The following is a 14,924-nucleotide window of genomic DNA, read 5'->3' as shown; positions in this document are numbered from 1 at the left end:
TGTCGTGAGAGGAATTTTAATTGTCTGTTTATGTTTGTTGCAGCTTGCGATCGCTATCGCGTTAATATTCCATTCAATTGCAATTGAAATAAATACGTACGGTTCCGGTTGACATACTCGGGAAGACTGGAAATTAGTTGCTTATCATTTTTCCGCTTGATCTGCACTTTCCTTCGTCAGTCGACGGATATTTACCGCTGTGCAACGAGCATAAATTCATTTTGATATTCCATTGTTTCACATCGATTGACATTAAGGTACACCGAGCTTCTTGCGATTCACGCGATGATCGACACGTCCGATAAACAATCAGTGTTTCAGGTGAAATCTTCCGTTCGACAAACAAAGTTCAACGTGACTCAACTCCGTAAGAAGAACCAGTCTTCTAACCTTTGTACGCTGCAAAGTATTTCCCCATTAATTCGCGATTAAAGGTAGCAATCATACGTGTATTTACCATCCAACGCATTAAAATTGACCAAACCTCTTTATATCTTCTACAGCGATCGTCAGATTTGATAAGCAATCTCAGATAAAATCTTCCTTTCGTTAAAAATCCCAGACCAATATAATCCAGCCTCGTTTAAAGAACCAGTCTTCCACCTGCGGATTGCAAAATTTATTCTCATTAAACGACGATTAAAGACCGCAAACAAACGTCTATTTACCATCCAGTACGTTAAGATAGGATATCGAATCTCCTCATAACGGATTGGCTAATAAGTATCGTCGAATTTTTGTAATTGACGATGATCTGCCATTTTTTAGCACGGTATAATGTTCCTCGTCTCTCGCGAGTGCTACTTACGGCATGATAAAGAATTATGGATAAAGGTTATTCGAAAAACGATTTTATTTTAGCCATAAAATGCCAACGTAATTTCTCAGCAAAGTTCAACTCGATCTCGTAAGAAGAATCGGTTTTCTAGGATTAATAGACTACGAAATATTTTCTCGTTAAGCGACGATTAAAGATAGCAGACGAACATTCGTTTGCCACCCAGCGGAACAGTCGTACTCGCCTGTAATTAGCGCGTGGCTCGTGCTGCCCCCTACGCAGAGGCTTCCGCGCGGAGAAGTTAAGTATTTCGTCGGTCACGTGAACGCATAATTTTTCATCGAGTCACGATGTTCGCTTATCGCCTAGAATTATACCTCGCAACACGTTCGACCTCGAAAGGCATTTCCTTCGCGATGCTTGCGTCAGAGGAAACGATTTTTCCACTCGGCAACCCTCGACTCGTGAAATCATAGATCGTTCCCGCGAATTATCGGCTCGAGATTGTTCACTGGCCTTTGCCAACGTGGAAAGATCCGACGATAAGAAGCTCCGTGAACCACGAATATTTCGTTGTTTCGATACTCGCTTGGTATCTATTTAGCGATCTCGCGTATCTGGCCGGGGAGCAGTGTGCACTTGACTGGTCAGTGTTTCGGTTTCCGGCTGAATGCAGGGTTGTTGTTTCGTTACGAAGTTCTCTGTAGGATGAGCGAATTGAATATTAATTGATTCGGTGGACTGGTATATAGTTCAGTAAGTTCGAACGTTTAGCGAGGCCCGGGGTTGTTCTTTGCGAAGTTCAGCCTGACTGATTATTTGGCAGCGAGTTGCTCTGGGACTATCCAAGTGCTTCGAGTTTCTTTCCTTCCTTAGCTGAGTCAGAACTTGGATTTTTGTGTAAACATTCGGGAATTTATCGTGAAATGTTATTTCTAAACGGTGTCAGCGGATTTTTGACAGTTCTGGTTAATAAAACTTCAGCCATTACGATTTTCATTGAGATTTTTCAAACCGGTGACAGATGTACGAATAGCTATACTCGATAGCATCCAATTAGGAGTACTGGTATTAGTACAATAGCTCCAATTAGATGATGTCTAAATGCAATCGATCGAATCAATCATTAAAATCGAAGAGGGGAAGAGTTTTAAAGCTGATGAGAGATAGTTGACAGCGAAAGCTATCTTCAGTGGAATCCAATTATGAAATACTGTTGCAAGGAACATTATCAGAGTTATGAAATACTGGGACACAAAGGCAGCAATTAGAAGACGCCCAACGACGGTCTGTCTAATCAACCATAACCTATCGAACTAACCTATAAAAGAATTACGCTTTATTACTAGCATCGGAGACCCAGTTGTAAGACCATGTTCTGTTCTGTTTGATCAAGCAATGCTTGTAACATTACCTTTGATACTGGGGAAAGGAAACAATTGCTGGGTTCCAAATGGATGAGAACATACCAAAGTGAAGCTACCTTTTGTACACTCAGTAACATGACAGCATCTATTTAAAGAAGTGCAACTATAATCTATCTAATTAATTACAAGCTGTCAAATCCATCTTTAGAATTGGAAAGACTCGCATTTCTAAAATTATTGCAAGACATTCCACAGTGTGTAAGCTGCGTGTACAAGCTTGGAATTACGAAACTAGTCTAAAAATTGCCAACATGTCAATTGTAACTACAAAATCAAGGTGGCAAATGATGAAACGAGCGAAGAAAAAATCAGTTACCACTATCGAATTCGGAAAATTCATTCGTTTAATCACCCCCCGAAGGGGACATCTATTTCCTCCACCCTTGACTCACCCGAAAATCCGCAGAGCTCAAAGATCCCTCGAATTTCTCACCTCAGCCTCGCCCTTAATCCGACCCGTTCTCGTAGAGCAGGTTCGACAAATCGACGAAATCATCGTTCTAAGCTCGCCGAGCGTGGAAAAACGATCCCGATTTCCAATCAGCGACCCACGCGACCCGAGCCCGACCGGATCCCGGATTCCTGTCTCGGACCGATTATAATAAAAATCGCGAATTGCAAATCGAAAGGCGGCCTATCCCGAGGGTGGTCGCCGCGGTTTCCAATCCCGCAGATTTACATTTTTAATTTCCGCCTTCGGCCCTTCCGCGCCGCTTTAATTAACTCCGTTTTCTCGCTTCTTATATCTGCCGCCTGTCGCCTGCTGCTTCACCCGGCTCCACCCTCCCTATCACCCCCGAGGTATCGACTTCCTTCGAGGCTATCGACAATTTTTCAATTACCCGAGCGTAAGCGAAGTAAATTAATTGTTACGCCGACTCGCTCGCTTTCCCCTCACCCACGCCGCCATCTTCCACCCTCGACCACCCCTCCGTTCATCCACTTCCTCTTTCCGCCTTCTTTCTTCCCTCCGACCAACCCTCCGTTCATCCACTTCCTTCCTCCACCTTTTCGTCCCCCTTTCCCCCGTTTCGTCAGTCGGAACAGCGACGTGGCGAGTTCACGGGGCTCAGAGAGGGGGTTTGAGGGGGAGTCTGCAGGTCATCGAGTTTCCACGCCGGTACCGGAGGGCGGGGATGCAGACTCGGGTAAAACCTGGCGGAAAGCTCGCGAAGAAGAAGCGGAACGCGGATCTCGAAGGTGGAATTCGACCGGAAGCTCTCGATGCCGGCCGTTGGAAATTGGCTTCCGTGCCGGACTAGATGGCTGCTCGCACTCCGCGGGATCCGTGATAAATTAGGTACAACGTGGACGGTGGGCCAGGGAGCTTGTAACCGGTGGGAAAGTTAATCGCGATCGATCGGTTTCTTGTTAAGTCGAACGGCAACGTATTGACTCTTAATGCGTCTTGGAGGCGTACACGTGGCTATCGCGATGGCTAATAGTGAAATATACGGTCGGTTATTTCGAGGACTTTGGCCGTGGTTAGATGGGTGATAGGGGAGAACGTGATCCGCGTTTCAGATAGATGCACGCCTACGTCTGTGTGCCGGTATTATGACATTTATGGGGAATGAGCGGAGGTTTATTGAAACGTTCGGAAAGTATTATCTCGTTTGGAAACGTTCATCGCGGACGATATGATACCGTACGTCATAGTGCTCCGGTGTATTTTAGTATTTTACCGGGTATAATGGATATCATGGGATATTGTTAAATTTTAGCGTTATACCTCGCAGGATTATTTATAACATCGCGAATGTTACCGTGTTCGAGTATTACTCGTTGTCTCGTTAGTGCAAATTTTGGATACGTTTAATGTTAGAATTATCCGCTTGTAACGTGCACGTGAACGCACATACGTGAACGATAATGATTAATATCTTTGTGGGTGAATAAAATTTAGGCGAGATTCGAATTTTCTCGGATACTTTTTAAATTACGTCTATTTTATAAACTAATATTATGATTATTTTTTGAACTGATATTGACAAATATAAATGACGAATATTTTTTAAACTGATAACGAAAGGAGTGGAAAATTTTAAATTGATTTTTACGGAGTAATTGAATCTTTGGTGGATTAATTTGATAATTTCATGGGTATTGTGTATTTAATTTTGTATTTGGTGGAAAGTAAGGGTGAAAATAAATTTCTTTCTCGATCCAGAATCGTTGTTGAAACGATGAAAGAGAGTGTACAGTGTGGTCGGCTACGAGGTGGAAATTGTTTACCGAATGAAACGCGGACAAACTCGAGGAAACAATTGCTGCCAGTTTTATTCGGCGCGTGAAACGGCCGAGTCGTTTAACGAGTCGGATTTCCATGGAAAAATGGAACGGGTCGCGTTAGAAATAACGATAATAATAACAATATCGTCTTTATTACCGGCCGAATGACAGCAGGTGAGGGAGCGGTGATGTGCGACTGCACAGAGAGAAAGTAATGTAAAAGTGCTGTGGGCGAGGTTTGGCATAAACTACCGTTGTAATATCTAACCCCGCCGGAAAAGTGTAAAGTGTAACGGTGCGAGAAATGAATTGCACGGAATGCGAAAACGAAGAATCGAACGTAATATACAACGGGTGAATTGGTACTGTAATATTCCTCTGGGAAACGGTTCATTAACCTGTGAAATCGCGAAGAGATTTTTGCGAAAATGGGCGAGAAAATACGAGATATTGAATCGTGAATATCGAGTTGCACGAGTTTAGTACGGAATATCAGCCATTACTTGGATTACGTGTGAAAATCGAGAACTTGGAAAAATTGCAGCGGGAAAACGAGACTTTGTAATTCCGAGAACACGAATATACGAGGGTTCGAGATAGAGGGAGATCCGAAGTTCCTGAACTTGCAAAATCCGGAACTCGCGAACTCTGGAATTCACAAACTTTGGAACTCTGGAACTCAAGAATTTTCGAACGCATAAACTCTGGAACTTGCGAAAAACCGGGGTTACGAAATTTAGAACTCGCGAATTCTGAAACTTGCAAAATTCGGAATTCGCGAACATTGGAATTCGTGAACTTCGGAACCCTGGAACTTGCAAAATCCGAGGTTTGCGAAATTTAGAACTCGCGAATTCTGGAACTTGCAAAATTCGGAATTCGCGAAATTTGGAATTCGTGAACTTTGGAACCCTGGAACTTGCAAAATCCGAGGTTTGCGAAATTTAAAACTCACGAATTCTGGAACTTGCAAAATTCGGAACTCGCGAACATTGGAATTCGTGAACTTCGGAACTCTGGAACTTGCAAAATCCGAGGTTTGCGAAATTTAGAACTCACGAATACTGGAACTTGCAAAATTCGGAACTCGCGTATTTTGGAATTCGCGAACTTTGAAGCTCTGGAATTTAAGAATTTTTGAACTCATGGACACTGGAACTTGCAAAATACGTGGCTTGCAAAATTTAGAACTCTCGAATTCTAGAACTTGCCAAATTTAGAACACGCGAACTGTGGAATTCGCGAACTTTGGAACTCTAGAACTTAAGAATTTTGGAACGCACGGACTCTGGAACTTGCAAAGTCCGGGGTTTGCGAAATTTAGATCTCGCGAATTTTGGAACTTGCAAAATTCGGGACTTGCGAAATCTGGAATTCGCAGTATTCTATAACTTGCAAAATCCGAAATTCACGAACTCTGGAACTCGAGAATTTTAAAGCTCACGATCTCTGAAATTCCCTAAGTATAGAACTCTATAACTGAAGAATTTCAGTATCCAAGAGATCAGGACCTCGTAAATTCTCGACTTCCTAACTCGAAATGCGTAATCTAGAGAATCGCAAAAACGAGAGAAAAGTAGAACATTGAAATAGGAGAAGTTGAGATCATAGAAACAGGAGCACGGGATTAAAAAGTGCGGAATTCGGGTACCCAACTACGGATAATCCATGATCCGTGAAAACCATCGACTAGGTATAGGCAAACGGGGCTATAGGATCGCAGCTGTTCCAAAGAGGATGAAATCCTATTTTATATCGATAAGATGGAGTAGGTTGAAGAAGATGGAGATCGACTTTCATTGACAACGTCCCCAACGGAGTTCCAGATTCCCCTTTCCCTGGATATGACAGCCGATTGGCCTGTTTCGACGAAGATTTCTCCTGTGCCACGAAAAATTGATAGAGTACCGGCTGCCGGCCTAGGGGAATTTCATATTTTTCCCCGCGGCCGTCCGCGCGGCGAATGAGAAACAGCTAATGGCACCAGGTGCGGCTGTTCGATGGAATATAAATAAATACGAGACGATCGATCAAAAGCATCGAGAGAGTGCGCGGACCGCGAAGCGACACGCATCGTTGATCGCGAGGGGCGATGTTTCCTACGGTTCTTTCGGCGGGCAACTCGTCGGGCAGCGATTCGTCAACGCTTTGTCGACCAGTTGCGCCTGATTGCACACAGAACTTGACCAATTCACCGGAATTTCGCGTTCCTGAACCCGATACCCTTCTAGCCACCCCTTTCCTCTTACGTTCCACGGAATATCAATCGTGCAACGAATATTTGTTAAAGGTTATATATCAATGAAAATTTTTTAAACAATCCAGAACTATAATCCACAAATTTATTTCTTAAATAATATATAATCTCCATCTGACATCGAGTCTTATGCTTCCCATATAATTTTGTCTCAAAGAATTTCAACTCGTGAATCAAATTTTCCAGAAGAGAATTATTTCAGTAAATTCCCATGACTCGTTATTCTTCGCAAAAAATTGTTTCTCGTTTTTGTTTCAAAATTTCGACTAGAAAAATCTCAAGTTCTAAACCAAAATCTCCATAGTGGAAAATGACACGAATAAATTTTCATCGATCATTACCCTCCTAAAATAGGAATATGAGTCACGTTTTTCGTATAATTTTACCACAAAGAATTTTAAAATCCGGATAAAAATTTTCAAGGTAAAAAATTCCTCGATCGTGTCTTCGTCGATCACTCTTCCTTCCAAAAATCACGTGTCACGTTTCTCACGAAATTTTGACCGAAAGGAATTTAAATTCGTCGTAAAAATCTCCAAATCCAGCATCCGTCCACCGATAACTGTTCTAAGAAATAAGCCAACAGATTCTTTCCTGGAAGAAGTCGAGGAACATCGGTTCCAAGCAACTCCATCCCGTTCCTCTAACGAGTTTGCTGAAAAAGTTCTTGGCAGCGTGTTTTTCCCCTAATCGCGTTTCAGCTCGCAGCAATTTAAGGAACAGGGAGCGCGGGGCGGTGTAACGAGCAAGATTTTTGAATGATTAATGTCTCGTCGCGAGCACTGTTTAAGTCAGCGCTCGATTAATGCCAGGCCAAGGGCTCGGAATCATTTTTCTTCCATCGAGCGATGCCTGTGTCGGTCTGGAACCGTCCCGAACGCCGGCATGTAACGCGATACAGCGCACCTCTGTCAATCTTGACAACGCTCCGGGATTTTCTTGTTCTTCGTTAGCCACGCATGTCGCGACCGACAACCTCCGTGTCGCTCTCCGAGCTTTCTTGTACGTACCTGAGCCTTCCAGGTGGGTTCTGGTCACGAAGAGTTTGGGAAAAGGGGCTGTCGATCCGATCACTCGGTTTGTGCGTGTAACCCGTGTTACAGGGTTAGCTTCTCCAGTCCTAATTTGGATTAGAAGGCGTTGCTCTGCTTTTTATGGTGCCTTCGTAATTTATGCTTTGGGATCAGGTACTTACCTTTCCCACTCGTTTCTTTATCTCTTTCGAAGGTTCGTTTACGTTTTCGATCTGTTTGTTTACGTTTTTGATTTGTTTGTTTACATTCTCGATCGGTTTGTTTACCTTTTCGATCTGTTTGTTTACATTATCGATCTGTTTGTTTACATTTTTAATCGGATAATCCGCACTTCTCGAATGTTTGTTTATACCGCGATTTATTTTTCGTTTACAACATTTTTTACTACAGTATTTGGAATTCCAGGAAAGCGGGGATTAATCCCTGATCGATTCATCCTCCGAATGACGAACGGTCATTCGGTGAAGTGGCTACGGGGTGGTATTTTTAACCTCGCTTTGAATCTCTTATTCGAGCCTCGGAAAATAAACTCGCGCGTCTTCACTGGTACACCGAAATACGCGTATTCGTGAAGAATAATTTACGACAGGTTGGTAAAATCGGAACTTGAAAAATAAAGATATTCCGAGTACAATGTGCGTCAATGTCGACGAAGATGGATCGAGTCATCGTCGATTGAACGTAACCGATTTTCCAATCCTCTGCCAGAATATTACCAATCAGTTATCAATAATTCCAATAAATTTTAACAATTTTATTTCTTTTTCTGTTGCAGGTAAGTCTACCAAGCGCTACATCAAATTCTCACCCCAGGAACTTGGGTATGTCACACTGAATCCCTCTTCACCTCCGCCCCCATGAACTCCATGAAGCTAACGAACCACTGAATCCACTCGTAGGATCAAGATATTATTTAACATCGCTTTTCCGCCTAACCCAACCGTGTCACTCCATCACCTCCTAATCGTTATCGTGCAAGTTCGACTAGGGGGGTCCAAGCTGCGTGGACGTGCAACCCGAATTCTCTCCACTCTCCGCGGTCTATTCCTGGCCTGACCATTCTATTCTAACCGTAGTGGATGTCCGTGGCAAGGGAAAAAGTGGCGGCGCGTAAATACGAACGATTAGCGTGTCATCCATCATGCAGAGTGACGTTCGGTTACCAAACATTCGTTTGGACAACGTGGTCGTGTTCCACCCCCCGCTCCTCCACCGACCTGTCCCCGTTGGAACCCGAACAGACGTCGCAGCCCCCTTCCGGTGGCTGGAAACGAGCTTTTTATCGCTAATCGGATTTCCCGAATTCCTCGTCAGAGATAAATAGATTCTTGGCTGGTAGCATTGCGACGGAGCATCGATCCACGCCGCTGTCCGTTGACAGCGCAGGCCGCGATCAACGTTCTGCCTTCACCGATCGCTCACGATCGGTCCGGGTAATAAGATCGCTGGATCACCGAGGTTGTTAGGACGGAGGGAACATGGCGAGACCGGGCTCGCGACGTATAATATCGGGCCGACTCTTTTGAAGGCTCGTTTAACGAGAATTGCGTTATTGACAGGAAGTGGCTCTGTTTGCCGAAGACCTCGCCTCTTCCTACGTCTCCCAGCTTGTTCCCGACGAATCTCGACCCTCTCGTGAAAAGACGGATCGGAGATTTATTGCGATATTGTCGTCCGATTCGAGAGCGATTCTATTTCCTCCCATCGCCTTCCGTTCGTGCACTCAGAACGTATTCTTGGAGATCATGGAGACTTCAGTGTGTCCTCTTCGCTTTTCCTGCTCTTTTCCTTCCTTTCCCATGAAAATTTTGCTATTCAGGAATTGCAGGTTGAATCTGTTTGGATAGTAGCCTTAAGTTCGCGATATGACATCACGATGATCAAAGATGGATGTATATTGTCACTGGGTCGTGCTTGCTTGACAGCGATTAGCGACGAACGGTTCTTTGAGGAGATTCTGTTTGACTTCGAATAGTAATTGGACTATGTCGTTATCTTGATATTGTCTGTGTTTATATTCTGGCAGCTACTAGGTCTAGAATTTATATAGATCCTTGACAGAGCTATGTAATTTGTTATTGGATAGAGTTTCCGAATTTGACGTACAAGAGTAGGCGTTACAAATGGAAAATCCAACTCAATTATTGCCCCATGTTCCAGGTACTTGGCGTATATGATTGCCAACTGTCAATGTGCTATTCAAGGCATGTGCTAATCTGGATGGGCAATATTGTATTTCCTGATGAGCAATAATGCCGTCGAAATGGTATTTCAAGTATTAACAATATATTCTTCCATATTCTTCCTTCTTGTTCCCGGGGATCCCAAAAACGTCATGGTGTACTAGACTCTTTTCTTCCCATTTAAAATTCAGGTGCTCAGAAATTGGAAGTTGAGTCCCTGTAAGCACTCTCTTGCATTACTAAGCTGACTGCGATCTGGTGGCGATTAGGAGCGCAGAGATTGGTGTTCGTGGTGGCCGAGACGAATAGATTAGGCCGGCTGAAGAAGGTCACTCGATAAATTTTCGTCGGAGGAGATCCACGTATAACTTCTCCACTTTTCTGTCAGAGTCGGTAATGAAATTTTCGTATTCCTCATTCCGGAAGTATAAGAAAGTTTCGTCGCGGTTCTTCTTTTCTGGATCCCGCAGGAAGCTCGTGCTTTCTCTGTCCCGTGCCAAAGTTCCCTGTCCTTCTCACGCTGCACGTAACGATCGTCGCTAACTCTTTGTGTACCTTGCGTTGAAATATCGCGGGATATTTTGCAGAGAAAAACGGCGGAAATTTAGACAGCGAGTGTAGTCATATTCGTTGTTCCTCGCATCACGTATTCATTAAACTTCTATGCCCGTTGGCACTCGCTCTAATTCTCGGAAACTTTATCTTTTCGCGTCTTTCCAGCTTCCTTTCCTCTTCTTCCACTCTTCGTACCACATGCTGGATCTACACGGTGTCATTAGTATATTCGCGTCGATTTCTCTTGTAGATTTAAGATTAAAATGCACACTGCGAAATAGTAATTTAATTAATACTTTGACTGTCAATTGATTGATACTTTTCCTCTATTTTTCTATTTTTAATTTGACACGAGGGTATTTGGGTCGGGTTCCAAAAGAATTCGTTGCTTAAACCAAATTTTAACTCGGCGAGTTATACGGTCTCTCGAATGAGGTCGTCGTCGCGGACGTAAAATTCCATGGCGCCCCGTGCCTTCTAATTCCATACGCGTTCCTTGCGGCTATGAAACGTGGAAACGATCGCGAGTTTGAGTGCGGGGTATTGTCCGTTTTCTTGTCACGCGATCAATTGCGTCGTGGCTGCTTTCCCACAGGCATCCGCCGGAAAATTTACCGCCCCGGATTCCCGATAATTCATCGTCTTTGGGCCCGGTCCAACAGCCACGCGACCGCATTTCTCACGGCCATTTTGTCTCATTATTGCGCGCCGCGGCCAAGAAGAGGACATTCTGATGAGACGCAGACTACTGCAGCGTTTTGATTCATGCTCTCCAAGCTTCTTTCGCGTTATCGCGAACATCTCCGAATATATCAATTTTTGAATGTCTGCAAATTCTAGGACGTACATTGACAGATTCTTGCTGTGGAAAAAATTTCAAGTTTGAAGGAGTGGTCATGGGATATTTAAAAAAGTGAAGTTGCTTTCCGGTTAATAGCAGGAGGATGTTGAATTTATTGTATTTGAATTTATTGGATTTTTAGCCTAGTTTGTGGAGCTTCATCGATACCGTTCTTTCGTCCTCGACATAAGTATGTCCCGAATAGCACGGATCTCGAGGATTGCCAATTTGCATGGCGATAAATTGAAGACGCAGTTTAGAGTACGATCGAAAGCACTGGCAAGGCTCTCGAATCGCTTCCTAACGAGAGGACAGTGTTATGGGAAAGGTTTGGAATTGAAGTGTGTCTAGGAGCCACGTTTCGACGCCTCGTAGTTGGTGCACCTGGGTAGAAGCGGGCTATAATTCTCGGCGAGATAGCAAATCAGAGGTGCAGAGTAAATTTTGCATGCAGATAGATTAATCTCGAAACTTAGTATAACTCATCTTGCGAATTGTATATCAATATTTAGTAATTTTAACACGTGGAAATTTTCATATTCATTCTTCACTATTCTCCATTTTTCACTGAAATATTTGGTAGCATATTCAAAATTCTAGAACATCGTATTTATTTTATTTTTATTCAATTTCGTATGAATGTTAAGTCCGCTGTTTCTCGAATATTGAAATACCTCTCCGGGTTTTTAAATTGATACGAAATTCCGCGGAGATATTTCGTGATTCAATTTTATTAGCGTTTCCCGCGAAGCAATTAGGCTTTGAAGGAGAAGAAAATTTAGAAGTCGGAAACGTTTCACGGTTAATTCGCGTTTGGCGGATTCTCACGTGGCCTGGCCAGCAAATCACAATTACCGCCGCGTGTATAAATTCCTGAATCAGCCGCGATAAGCCGCAGAACACGGAGATCCATGGGATCGATAGCGACGCGATCACGTCGTCTTTCCGTCGAGAAATTGCGCGTTTCTCGTGTCGTCGGCTCGTAAGGTGTTCGTCGCGCCTGGTGAAACGAGCAACCTGCACGAAACCCCTTTATATACTCCGTGTTTCGACAGAAAAAGCTTCTCCGTCTTGCTCTTTCTCCGCGAAGGATGTCAGATGCAATCTCGGAATCGCTTTAGGGGCTGAAAAATCGTCGATTTCTTTAATTACCACGCGAAGCTTCGGTCTTATCTCCATTACAACAGTCGAATAGATCAGATGCATTCTAATATCATCGCGTATCGCATCATGGGAACCATTCTTCTAGTCGACGGTAAGGAAAACCCTAGATTGAAAACCCTAGTTCCAAACGCTTTACACTTAAACAGTCTAAATATCTAAAAATTGTTAATTTCTTTAATTTTCACGCGAAGCTTTAGTCTTATTTCAATTATATCTGTCGAGTAGGTTAGATCCATCCTAATATTATTACGTATTCTATCATGAAAACGATTCTTCTAGTCGCCAGTGACGAAAACCCTAGATTAAAAACCCTAGATCCAAATGCTCTACACTTAAACTGTCTAAAGTCTTAGAAATTGTCAATTTCTTTAATTATGTAAATTGCAATGTGAAATTAGATTGTCTATCTATTCATAATAAACAAATCTAATCATAGAAGATCTTCGAATCAACTCCCCACATTACTTCGATGATCTTCGAGGTGCAATAAATTGTCAATTTCTTTAATCACCAGACGAAACTTTGTTCTCATGGAGGCCGCAACAATCCATTATATTATCCACTTTACCACTGACCTACCCACCCAACCGTGACAAAATTCTAACCTCAAAAGATCTCCGAACTAACTGCCAAAACTCGCCACTGACCTGTCCCAAGCAACTCAATTAACCTCCCAGAAACTAAGTACTCCGCGCACTACTGAATCCACCATTTGCAACAATTACAACGAAACTTCCCTCTCATCACCGCTTCCACCCCCTGCTGGGAACCCTGCTCTGCCCTAAAGCCGCGCAAACACTCGCAAATCACCCGGAACCAGCAACCCGAAACGAAACAATATTCTCCGACAATTCCGAGAATGGTACCAGCCGAAGGATCCCCCAGTCGAAACCCAGTCCCATTGATCCACATATGGATCCACGCACGGATCCAACACCCGCACACCCCAGATTCTAAATTCTCGAAGAACTCCGCGGTCCCGATTCCACGCGGAAAAATAAACCCCAGGTTCGCGAACATGATTGATTTCATCGTCCACGTGCCCACGAAACGCGTACACACCGAGACACACACGCAGTGGAGAGAAAAAGAGAAAGAGAAGAGAAGTCATCGAACCGTGGTCTGGCTAACCCCTCGGATACGGATGCTTGGCTGCGTGAACGTAGAAACACGAGTGGGGGTGTGGGCTTCGGATCGATCACCTTTTTTTCTCCTTTTTTCCCCCCCCTCTCTCTCCCTCTCTCTCTCTCTCTCTCTCTCTCTCTCTCTCTCACCCTTCGCCTGTTTGCCCGGTATACCAGTCGCAGGAGTACAGGCATATCGTCGAGCGGTATCTACGTTTCTCACCGGGGGCAATAAAAGTCTCCGCAAATTATGCGACACGCCAGCTTCTCGGCCGGCGATTTCCCGTTTCGTTCCCGGCTCGTTCGTTTTCCACTGGGGCAGTCGGGACAATTAGCACCTGCCCTGCGGCGCGCCGCGCGCACCCTCTACATCCCCCAGACCGTCTATCTGTTCGACCAGCCCACCTTTTTTATTATACACCGACGGCCTCTGTATCAACGCTAAACCTGCCGCAACCTAGACCACCCTTTCCAAATTTTTCCTCAAGAATTCCGCATTCGGTGTTATCAGTTACGCTATTGAGTGGGGAAGAATTTTCCTTCCCGCAATTTTTAAAAACACATATCTGCTTATCGAAAATATTAACTCGACTCGTATTTAGATTGCACTGTAATTAATATATTTACTGACCTTACCATTAAAATTAATAGTAAAATAAAATAACTTAGTAATAAAATTAAATAAAATAATTACCATTAAAATTAATTGTAAAATAAAAATTAGGTAATAAATTAAAAATTAGTAATAAAATTAGTGGTACCACTGAAATTACTATATCTATGCCCACTGTGTTTTGGGCATTGAAGATAGGTAGTTCTAATATTGGTATACTTATTATCAATTTTTGTGTATCTTCTTCTATTCCATTTTCTTTAAAGCTCTTCCTCTTTTATTTTCCCATCTAGTAGTCGTTTGATTGGTCCTGGTAGGTTTAGCGTTAAACACGGCTGTGCTTTCGTTTCTTTCTCTCTTTTCTCACCTTGCGTGTTCTTCCAGTCCCGGCTAGGGATTTTGGGATGAGCCGTGGGGGATGAGATTTGAATTTATTTTTGTTCTTGGAAGTTCCTTTTTCTCTCGTTTGCTTCGCCTGCATTTATTATTGGCTCTCCGTGGTGGCTGTTTTGGTTAGGCAAGGATTTCTCGAAATTTTGGGATATGAGAATTCGATGGAATTCGAGGATATTCGACTGTTTTCAGAGTCTTTGAACTAACTGCGTTTATGGGGATGTTTTTCCTAAGTTTTTCCCTTTTCGACTTTGTGCTTTTTTTATTCTCGAATTGAAATTTTGGAGAGGAGCGAAGGAAAGGCTAAGAGTTTATTTTTATTT

The sequence above is a fragment of the Eufriesea mexicana genome, unplaced genomic scaffold, assembly GCF_001483705.2.
Source record: "Eufriesea mexicana isolate 0111107269 unplaced genomic scaffold, ASM148370v2 scaffold113, whole genome shotgun sequence".
In the NCBI taxonomy this organism is placed as follows: domain Eukaryota; kingdom Metazoa; phylum Arthropoda; class Insecta; order Hymenoptera; family Apidae; genus Eufriesea; species Eufriesea mexicana.
This window is presented reverse-complemented; position numbering follows the sequence as displayed.